Here is an 11,662-nt window from a genome sequence, read left to right as displayed (position 1 = left end):
CGTAACATACAACTTACTGACATAGAACTTAAAACCGTGTCAGCGCCATGCTGCTTACAAAGAAATGTCTGCTCTCACGGGAGCATCTCACACTCTGAGCTGGTTGAGCTCTCAACCCGGTACACACCGTATATAAGGCGACGGCCGGAGGCTGTCAGAATAGAACTTCTGGACCGCTTGTCAAAGTTGTCAAAATAAAATAAATCTTGGCGAAAACAAAATTACAAAAATAATAAGCAGCTAAACTCCCACCAAATCAACCTTGATTTTCATACTTTATAAATAATTCACATCTTCATTTCAAAACAAAATAGTTATAACCTTGACCTTCTGCTTCAAGCAGTATGACGATATTTTCCAAATCAAAACCCTTTTCATTCAAGCACGTACAATAAAACAAGACCTTTGTAAAGCTTCCAACTCATCATGTATAATAAACTCTTCAAGTAATGAATCATAGAAAATATATATGCTAACATTGTGGCTTCACAACACCTTAACCTTATTCGTTTGAGACCTTTGAATTGTCAAACAAAGATGAGCTATTACTTTACAGCTCTTTCTAGATAGGTGGTCTGCTACTTTTGCCTCCCACCTCTTAAGAACATCCTTTTCTTCCTTTTCTCTTTTTGCTGCTTTTTGAATCCTCATCACTTTTTGAAGCCTCACTCTTTCCACTCCAGTTGCCTACTTCATGCCTTTGATCCTTGATTGTTGGTTTCCTTGCAGTTTTACGCTTGTTGTCCTTCTTGCTACCTGCTGGTTTCTTGACAGCAGGTTCAGGTTGCTTAACAAACCGCTCATTTGGTGGAACCGCTTCCTTCGTCCTTGCTGCAGCCTTGTTGAGCTCCTCAGAAATTGAAGCACACACTCTCTTTGCTCTCTTGTTGAGCCTCTGCTTCATCTTGCTCATTTTGTTGTGCTGCGTGCATGGACTCCTCCAACCATAACTTAGGATACTCCAACCAAGATCTGTCCTTTGTGCAAAAGGCTGGGTTTCTTCCCCACATATCACCTCTCTAGACAGTAGAGAGGAAAATTATAGCCAATTAAATCAATCTTGCAATCAATTTGTGGGGCAATTTGGTTTGCTATATGCTTCAAATGAGGCCATGCTTTGGCAGTTTGGGGTAGGGATATGGGACCGGATAGCTGGGACGAAATGACGGGTGTAGACTGTGGGTACTGTGATCTTTTTGGGAGAAAACAAACCCCTTACTTGTAGGCCTTTAAGTCTAGACCATTCTTTTATTGCAGGATTTGGACTGGTGACCAGTTTGTAGGCATCCAAAGCACAGACTCTCACTCTGTATAAACTCGATTCGTTCAGCAAGGGGTCTTGCTCTGAACTTGAAACATTGATTTAGAATGTGACCTGGTTTATTACAGTAGCAGCATGATATGGGGCATCTTTCTTTGGTAGTGGTGGTGAGTGTTCTGGTATTAGTTGATGGGTTCTTTAAACCGTCAGGGCCAGCAGAATGCACCAAGCACTTGCCCGGTGGGGACAGTGAAAATAATGCCTTGAAAATAAAATTAAAACATTAACATCTAATAATTTCACATCATTTCCCTGTACTACTGTGTTCTGTTAACATTTCTGTTAATTCGTCTCGGTAATTACCGTTAAAAACATAGTTAAATAATATATTTGGATCAAAGACAGAGCGGTCTGCTGTGGCTCTGCCCCGGACCTCAGCGCACCTCACTGCAGGCAGTTCACTGCTCGCTCACTCCCGCGATATGAGCACGTCCATGTACTCGAGCAGGGCAGGCTCACAGAAGAGCCTTTTCCTGTCATCCTTGGACCTTTTCAATCATTTTCTAAATGTTTTTAAAACTACCAGTATTCGGTCAAACACCACGTAAAAACAAATGCAGAAAAAAGAAGTTGCCAGAGTGAAAAGCAGTGTCAGACGAAAAAGAGGGAGAGAAAGTTTCAACCACAATGGCGAGACCGCTAGAATTTGCTTGGATGGAAGTTAAAAGCGAGCACGATAACTTTTATGTGCGTCCACACTGAAGAATGATAATGTTATATGTAAACAGTGCATCAAACATTCACTGTGCAGTCCAGCTGTGTCAAACCTACATGGAGGGAGAGAGAGATCTCCAACCAATAATATGGATAATAATCCGACTGATTATTCATTTTAAGGAGGTGAGGCTACCGACAGTAATGCCAGCTAGCCTAAAAGCTAGCGTTAGCTATTCAAAATCAATCGTCTCCTCATCTACATTAATAGGCTAATAGGCAACACAACTTTTTGCATTCCATAGGTCATTCTGATTTTTTTTAATGCTTGTGGGTGTTGCTAGAAATCGCTGATCTAAAAGCTCATAACACGTCGCATTTGTGACATACTGTGAGCTTGTAGGTCGGCTTTTTCACCGTTGTACCACAGCAAATCATAAGCATACACAGTGTTGCCATGTCTGATTATTATAAGCGACTTTGGGCTTCTTTTTTGTTTATTGCTTGTAAATATTGGGCTTTTTTGGGCCCGTTTCTAAAGTGTAGTTTGGGCTTGCTTCCACATTTTTTTTTATTATTATTTAAACCAGCTGTGGTTCTCAAATATTTTCATGTCATGGAACCCATTAGCTCTGGTCCATACTAGTGTTATAAGGAGTTCTCCAACTCCTTATAACGCTATGGATCAGAGCTAATGGACCCCAAATATGCATCAGCTATTTTCAAATAGGCGATGTATATAGGTTTAAAGTGCTCATGTGGCCTATAGTTGCTTTTCATAGACCTGCTTTCATAGACCTGGTTGCTTATTTCTCTTACAAAAGCTGGCAACACTGATCATAAACTTCAGGGTCTAAATCAGTGGTTCTCAACATGTGGGTCGGGATCCCCAGGGGGGCTTTTTTATGGGGTCCCCAGATGATAGTAAAGTGACAGTTTAAGACCTTTAAAAAAAAGAAGGAAAAGTAAAAAGACTGCATCAAAAGTAATCAACACACTATACTATTAAAAAAATAGCTGATCTACAAGCTTGTAGATCTCAGGGTGGGGGGTCCCCAGTTCAAATATGATCCTTTTGGGGGTCATGGCCTGAAAAGGTTGAGAACCACTGGTCTAAATCAGCCTGTGCTGTATAACTAATTAGTTGTAGCAGAAATGTAGCCTACACAGTATATGATGTACTATTTATGCCAGCAGAAACCCCAATGCAGGGCTATAACAGTACAGTAGCCAATGCTTAATATTATATATCTACCTCCCAACAATGACAGACAAGCAGAAAGTGCATAATAACATTTTTAAAAACATCTACATACTTACCCATTTGGAAATCAGAATGGGTTACTTTTAGAATGATTATCATACTTCAATCAATTATTTGTATAACGAACATGCTTTAGGCCTATATTAATGTATCTATCTATAGCTAGTTGTAGTAGTTATACAAAATAATTATTTATACATGATATGGAATAGGCAGCAGAAGTGAGTTTTTTTGCTTGTTTTTTTTAGGGGAAAATAAGGGATTTTTACTTTAGGGCTAATTCGGGATCAAATTCATAAATGTTCCTTATTATGGGATTGATACTTGACGAATATCCTGGGCCAGTGGTTACAATGGTGGGGCCGGTGATTTTGAAAAGCCGGAGGGCCAGTGGCGAATTTCCCTTAATGTCTACCCCTGCATGCTATGCTTTCTTCAAGATCGAGGAATGATACAAAATAGGAGAAATTGGGAAATTGTCCATATTGTAGTTGATATGTGGTTGCGGAACGGTTCCATCGAGTCATTAGCCAGTCCGGTTCGCATTGTTGCGAGCATTTGATTTTCTCTATGGCATCATTGAGAATTTTTAAATGAGTATTGTGTGCAATGGCTGATTCGCAACTCCGTAAAAAGTCGAATTTCTGTAGCTCTGTACTGTCTCTTTGGGTAATCTTTGGCCAGGTATGCAATTTGTCTCGATAGGCTTTAGCAATGATGCAATGGATCACCGTATCGTTCATCCAATAGATTCCATGCAGCATGGTCGTATTAACGCCATAAAGATGGTCGCTCTGCCTAGATTTTTATATATCTTCAATTGCTTACCGGTGTTTATACCTCTCTACTATTTCAAAAAGTTGGATTCTGTTGTTTCTTCTTTTCTTTGGAGTAACAAATCTGTGAGGATATCTGAAAAACATTTATGTAAGTCTAAGGCAGCAGGGGGCTTCGGGCTACCGCAATTTAAATTGTACTACTGGGCAGCAAACTTGTTTGCACTGTCTTTTTGGCGCAACTGCCTATCAGCAGAGCAAGTAAATGGACCAACTTGGCTTCAGATTGAGATGGCTTCAGTTGGTGTTACCTCTCTTCCTGCATTGCTTAATAATCCTGCCAAGCGTAAAATACCATCCTACATAACCAACCCTATTATACTTAACTCTTTAAAAATAAGATTCCATGCAGCATGATAGGAATCTTCAGGATCCATGAAGAAATAGCCTTCGATTGCTTCTTTAGCTGCTCCTCCAATGTATTTCTGCAGAAAGAAATTCTCCACTGTGGGAATATTTTTTTCTTTCAATAAGCGTGTGAAAGGAGGTTTTCCAGATATGAAATTTAAGCGGATCTCCTGTAAAAATGGTTGGTTCTGGGATGGGTAGCCTGTTGGATGGCCAAACATTTGATTAGATCAGCATTATTGTCTTCAGGTGCATTTTGAATTTCAGACTAGTGATTGTGGGCGCTGTTGTTGGAAAATGGTCGGTGAAGAATGCCTTTGATTTTGTTCGGCTTCACAGAGTTGCAGGTGTGCTTGTGCGGCATTTTGCTTTTTAAAATCCTCCAACCGCTCAAGTTCTGCTTCCAAATACTTTAGTTCTGGCTGCTGGTGTTCTTGTTCTGCTATGATGTTTATAACTGCTTTAGTGGCTGTGAACTCAGCTGCAGCCTCTTTTCCTATAACTGAGAGTACCGTGGCATCTTGTGAATGAACCTGTTTGGAACAATTAGTGTATTGAGAGTGATTGGAACGATTTGAGGCACTGGAGCTTGTGAATGTGTCAAAAACGTAACTTACATCAGGCCATTTTAACTCTTCCACTGTTCCTTGAATCTGGGTTTGAGCATTGTGAACAACATTTTTTGTGACTTCAACACATTTATCCAGCCTTCGACGCAGGTCACTGGCTGGCATTTGGATCTTTTGATACTCATCAATACCATTTAATTCGACCAGATCCATTTCAACAGCAGTAATGTAGCCTTGCAAGTTACTAAGTGGAGCTTTGTTAATGACACCCTTTTTTGTTGTTTTAGCTTGTAGCTTCCAGGGTTGGTACACGCAATAAAAATTATACAAGAGCCCTTTCAACTTTTTGGTTCGCAGACCGTTTCCCTTTTCAGTTAGCAAAGCATCTGTATCAATGACTGTACCAGTATCTTTAAACTTACATTTTTACTGTTGGTTGTGGTGGTTCTTCAGCTGGTGCAGGCTCTGGTTGTGCAGGCTCTTTAAGTTGGGCAGGCGCCTTTGTTTTCCCACTTGTAACACCCACACACTTAACCATTTCAACACCTTGAAGTCAATTTCTGTGCTTCTCTCCACTTCTTTTCCTTTTTTTCAAATGTCTTTTCAATGTCTCTTATGTGCACCTTTAGCACAGTTTTTTTTCTTCTTTTAGAACACTCGTGTAGTGCACTAACCTGTTGTGTCTGAACAGCAAAACATGGGTTTGCTGCGTTCTCTGGGCAACTGATGTGTCTTTAAAACGGCCACCGAGCAGCTCCGCGGAACGGCGAAAAGGGCTCGAAACGGCCCGCTTGGTCCGGAAGGTGCTTAGGACTGCCGTGGGTCAGCAGTATGCTTGAGTTTTGACTGTCACTCCCTTCACAAACAAGGTCAGATGGTTTTCTCTCTGATGGTTTTCATTAAGCACTCTTTCGGCTCAGTTCACCAACGTCAAAACTGTACAAGACAAAAAATAAACAACAATCAGAATGAAAAACATGTGGGGGCACGGTGGCGCAGTCGGTAGCGCTGTCACCTCACAGCTAGAAGGTCCTGGGTTCGATTCCCGCAGGGGACGCTTTGGGTGCTGGGGGCGTGTTCTCTCCTCCGCGTCATCAGTGCCCATACCCTAGGTGGGATTGGTGAAAGGGGCTTTCTGTGTGGAATTTGCATGTTCTCCCCGTGTCTCCTAGGGTAGGTACCATCACTAAATCATGCAGTAATCCTGGTCACTATACTGCCTCCCCCTGGCCAGCCGGGGCGCCTGATGGAGGGGAAAGGAACTGGTTGGAATAACGTGTTCCTTCCACGCGCTACGTCCAACCAGGGAAACTCTCCCCTGTCAGGTGATAAGAAGGTCAGTTGGCTCTCATGCATTGAAGGAGGCATGGAGCTCCCTAGGTTGGCAGAGGGAAGGTAGTGCCCAGGATTACATATCGACAATTGGCACTGGGTGTAAAAAATAGGGGTTACAAAATCGTGGGATAAAGATGTAAGACTAAAAAAAAGAAAAAAGAACAACAAACATGTAACACATATAAAACACATAAAATGAATGAAATGACCTCACTGGCTGCATATTGCAGTGAAGAGAATGAAGTGTCTAGGAACTCAAAAGAATAGCAACAACTGAAACACAACAAACTGAAACAAAACAAATCGATCAATTAAACTCATAATGAAACATTACATACAACTTACTGACATAGAACTTAAACTTTGACATTCAAAATAACACAAACCTTGTCAGCGCCATGCTGCTTACAAACAAATGTCTGCTCTCACGGGAGCGTCTCAAACTCTGAGCTGGTTGAGCTCTAAACTCGGTACACACCGTATAAGGCGGCGGCCGGAAGCTGTCAGAATACAACTTCTGGACCGCTTATAAAAATAAAATAAATCTTGGCGAAAACAAAATTACAAGTCATAGCTGCAGCTACATAATCATTATGTCTTCTGCAGACCGGTCTACCCCCAAGCGGTGGGTGGGTGTTTCTCAAAAAAAACAAGTGGAAGAGCCAATCAACATCCATGTGATTGACAGACGCAGGCTAAAGCAGGGAGACATTGGGTCCCATTGTTATAGTCTTTAGTATGAACCAGCCGGGGGATTGAACTTGGACCTTCCAATGTCTTGTTATCAAACTTGTCAAGTAGTCTTTCAAACAGCTATGATCCATTAGCCTATGCAAGATACTAGAGGGCAGTGCTACTCTGTTGAATCTGGACAAAGAGGATGGCCGAATGGTGCGTTATTAATTATGTTATAAACTGTACATTAAATGTTTCCAAAAACATTTGAGGTGAGATATAGCCAATGCAGTAACATGCACTTGAAACGAGTTTAGATCACATACTTTAAATCACGTGATGCTGTGTGACTGTTGTAAACACTGAGCTGGAAAACTCCGCTGTGATTGGCTTTGAGTCACGCAGCCCCTGTTTCACTGGGAATTACGTTAAAATATGGTTGCAAAAAGATTTAGTGCTGATATGTACAGTGGTTTGTGAAATCACCGGCTTCGAATGCTATCAATGCATTGAATGGGAAATTATCATGTTTTATCAGACCATTGAATGGGCGAAGTAGGCAACCTACTAGCTACCCCGCGATTTGTCAGAGCATTCATTGGGCGTAATCAGGAGCTACTGAGCTACTGACCTACCGACGGAGGCGGAGCAGTCCCCACAACAATATTTACGATTCTGTGCCTATCGGTACATAACTCCAACAGCGCTGAGTAGGCTCAGGCGAGCGTCGCTCCAGCTCGCCTGAGACTGCGCGCCTCCGTCATGGTCCAAAACCAAAACAACCAAAACCAAAACCGAAACTGAAGTATTTAAGTCATCTCCGTCGGTAGGTCAGTAGCTCCTGATTACGCCCAATGAATGCTCTGACAAATCGCGGGGTAGCTAGTAGGTCGCCTACTTCGCCGATTCAATGGTCTGATAGAACGTGATAATCTCCCATTCAATGCATTGATAGCATCCGAATCAGGTGGTGAAATTAGCCCTAGAAACAGACCCCAATGAAGACCTTTCAGGTCGATACGCGTTGGTCATATTGTTGCCTTGCTCGGAATAAATCTGTAATATATTTTTTCATCAAAGACTTGAGTGCCTCGGATTTCTTTTCTTTGCAACTCTGCTGTCCACACCATTTGGGAGTTAAGCACTACTTCTTTGAAAACTGTTTTTGTTCATAGCCCCCGACACAGACAGATTCTTATTTAGTAACTGTTTGGTCAGTCTTAGTAAGTAATAGCTTTGTACATGGAACATGTAAGACACAAAAAAAGATTTACATTTTAGGAATCCAGTGTTGACTATCATTTTATTTTTCTGCTCCTAGACATCCAGCACATGGTTTTGTGTGAAGAGGAGGTTTCTCCTGAACAGGAGAGGAGGATTAAAAAGGAACAGGAGGAGCTACTTCAGAGACCAGAGGAGCCTGTTGGATCAATGTTGACATTACTAGCAGTGAAACGTGAAGTTGATGAAGACATCTCTTCACACTGCTCTGAAGTTGAGCTCGAATCTGACACTGAAGGCACTGAAGACGGTGATGACTTGTCATCACCGTTTTCAGTGACTTCAGTGACTTCAAGTGGAGACGAGTGGGGGGAGACAAGTGGAGGTGGCCACACTGGAGAAAAACCTTTCCACTGCAAACATTGTGATAAGAGTTTCAATTGGTCATCTGACCTGAAGCGACACCAGCTTATCCACACTGGAGAAAAACATTTCCTATGTGAACATTGTGGTAAGAGTTTCAATGATTCACGTAATTTGAAGATACACCAGAATGTCCACACTGGGGAAAAACCTTTCCACTGTGAACATTGCGAAAAGAGTTTCAATCAGTCATCTAGCCTGAAGCGACACCAGCTTATCCACACTGGAGAAAAAACTTTCCACTGCAAACATTGTGATAAGAGTTTCAGCCAATCATATCATCTCAAGATACACCAGCGTATCCACACTGGAGAAACTCCTTTTCACTGTAAATGTTGTGACAAGAGTTTCACACAATCTGGTCACCTGAAAACCCACCAGCGTATCCACACTGGAGAAAAACCTTTCCACTGTAAACTTTGCAACATGAGTTTCACTCAGTCATCTGTCTTGAAAACCCACCAGCGTATCCACACTGGAGAAAAACCTTTCCATTGCAAACATTGTGATAAGAGTTTCAATGGGTCATCTGACCTGAAGCGACACCAGCGTATCCACACAGGAGAAAAACCTTTCCAATGTAAACTGTGTAACAAGAGTTTCAGCCGTTCATATCGTCTCAAGATACACCAGCATGTCCACACTGGATAAATACCTTTCCACTGCAAACATTGTGATAAGAGTTTAAATGGGTCATCTGACCTGAAGCGACACCAGCTTATCCACACTGGAGAAAAAAAATCAGGTGAGTTTAACAGACACCAACGTGTCCACACTGGAGGAAAATGTTTCCACTCTAAACATTGTGACAAAAGTTTAGGTGGCCTGAGGAGACACCAGCTTGTTTCCATTGAGGTCCTGTGTATTCAATGTATTCCACTGTAAACATGGGACACGAGTTTCACTGACTCAAGTAACCTGAAGACACATCTGCATATCCACACTGGAGATAAAACATTCCACTCTAAACAGTGTAAAGGCCTGCAAGGCTGCAATTTTTTGCATGGAATAAACGGACAATATCATTTTTTAAATGAACGCATGGTTCTCTATGACCTCATGCACACCGGCTCCGAATTTGCCGTGCGGCAAATGGCTGCGGCGATGCGTTCTTTTTCTTCAATCGAACCCAGTTCGATTTGTGCGTCTTTTCGCATGCGGTAAAAACTGATTGACTAATCGCATCCTGTCTGCAAAGGCCTTAACGAGAGTTTTAGTCAGTCAGGTCACCTGAAGACAAACCAGCGTGTCCACACTGGAGACAACTCTTTTTCAGTCAATTACACCATGGGATTAAACTTTCCACTATAAATCAGTTTACTGGGAGGATCAAATTAAACAGCTGTATGTTGGCAGGGAATTGAATAGACAAGAAAACATATTATGAATATCCAAATTGTAGGGATGTCCCGATCACGTTTTTTTGCTCCCGATCCGATCCCGATCTTTTGATTTTGAGTATTTGCCGATCCCGATCTTTCCCGATCTGATCTTTTCATTTAAAAAAAGAAAATATTATAATTTATGCATGTAGAATTTATTTTTATCATTTATGTTGTAGCAATAAAAGACAATATGTCTCAAAACACTGGCTGACAGTTGAATTATTGCCAACAAAATAAATGTTAATTAAAGAAATTAAGACAAATACTGAATCTCTGAACATTGGCTTGCAGTTATCGCACATAGCCAAAATACAATAATAATATTAGACTTGTCATTCAGGATGGAAAATAAAGTTGTCATTTTGGGGAGAAGTGGAACTTAGAAGTCATTTAAGTTTAGCGTGAGGGAGAGGGTCTACTCTGATTACTACAGCAGGGGTCCCCAAGGTTTTTTAGGTCAAGGACCCCTTAGCTAAGGGAGAGATGAAGCAGGGACCCCCAATACATATTGTATAACATTTGTGTTGCAGATTAAACCTTTTCATAGATTTTATAGATAGCTCCATAGACTTGTTTAACAGCACTGACATCAGTGTATTTATCAGACATGTCAAACTCTCAGTACTTAGTAAAGTTGAACCTAGGCTCTGTACTTGGTCTGCTCTTTTCCCCTCTACCTCTTCTAAAGTTCCCCTCAGAATATAGGGATATTAGGGTTCATGTGGTTAATGTAAATAAAATAAAAAGGTCCTATCACGCAAAGATTTGGAGACCCCCCTGTAGTAACTCTGAGAACCCCCTAGGGGTCCCCGACCCCCTGTTGAAGACCCCTGCTCTACAGGGAATTACTTGATATCTACACCAGGGGTCTGGGGGGGTCCTCAGAGTTACTATTTGTTTTCTATCTTTGGCAAAGAGTTATACAGTAGGTGTGTAGAGGGAAAAAAGAGCAGCAAAAGTTTATCTGAAACACAATTATATACAATATAGAGTAGGGGGTCCCTGCTTCATCTCTCTCTCAGCTAGGGGGTCCTTGGCCTGAAAACGTTGAAGACCCCTGATCTACACTACAGAAAACATTCAGTTGGACATTAAACACACACACACACACACACACACACACACACACACACACACACACACACACACACACACACACACACACACACACACACACACACACAGCTGACATTAATTAGTGATGTTGATTGCTATGTGGTCAAATGCGCATACAGCCTCAACGAGCCATCATTAACTAGCTACACAGCTGTGAAAACGCATCGCATCTGATCAGAGACGTGCAGAGAGATTTGGAGAGGCAGGGGCTGGAATTTCAAAAGGGCACATGCACGGACAAATGCGAAGCGCGCGCGAAATTTTGCGGATATTCGTCGGATTCGGGTACTTTTTTACACGTTTTTTGTTACTTTATTTCGGTTTTAGGGTTAGGGGTAGGGTTAGGTTAGGGTTATAGATATATAATAATAAAAATAAAAAAAACTTTTTTTAATAATGTTTTTTGGTGGCTTTGGATAAAACATTGGTGGCTATAGCCACCGAAGCCCCCGCCTAACGACGCCACTTATTCTTCTGTATAATGAGTACTTTTACTTAAGTAAAGAAATTGAGTA

Source organism: Gymnoscopelus microlampas (genome assembly GCF_963454915.1).
Source record: "Gymnoscopelus microlampas genome assembly, chromosome: 10".
NCBI classification, from domain to species: Eukaryota; Metazoa; Chordata; class Actinopteri; order Myctophiformes; family Myctophidae; genus Gymnoscopelus; species Gymnoscopelus microlampas.
Note: the sequence above shows the minus strand (reverse complement) of the source record.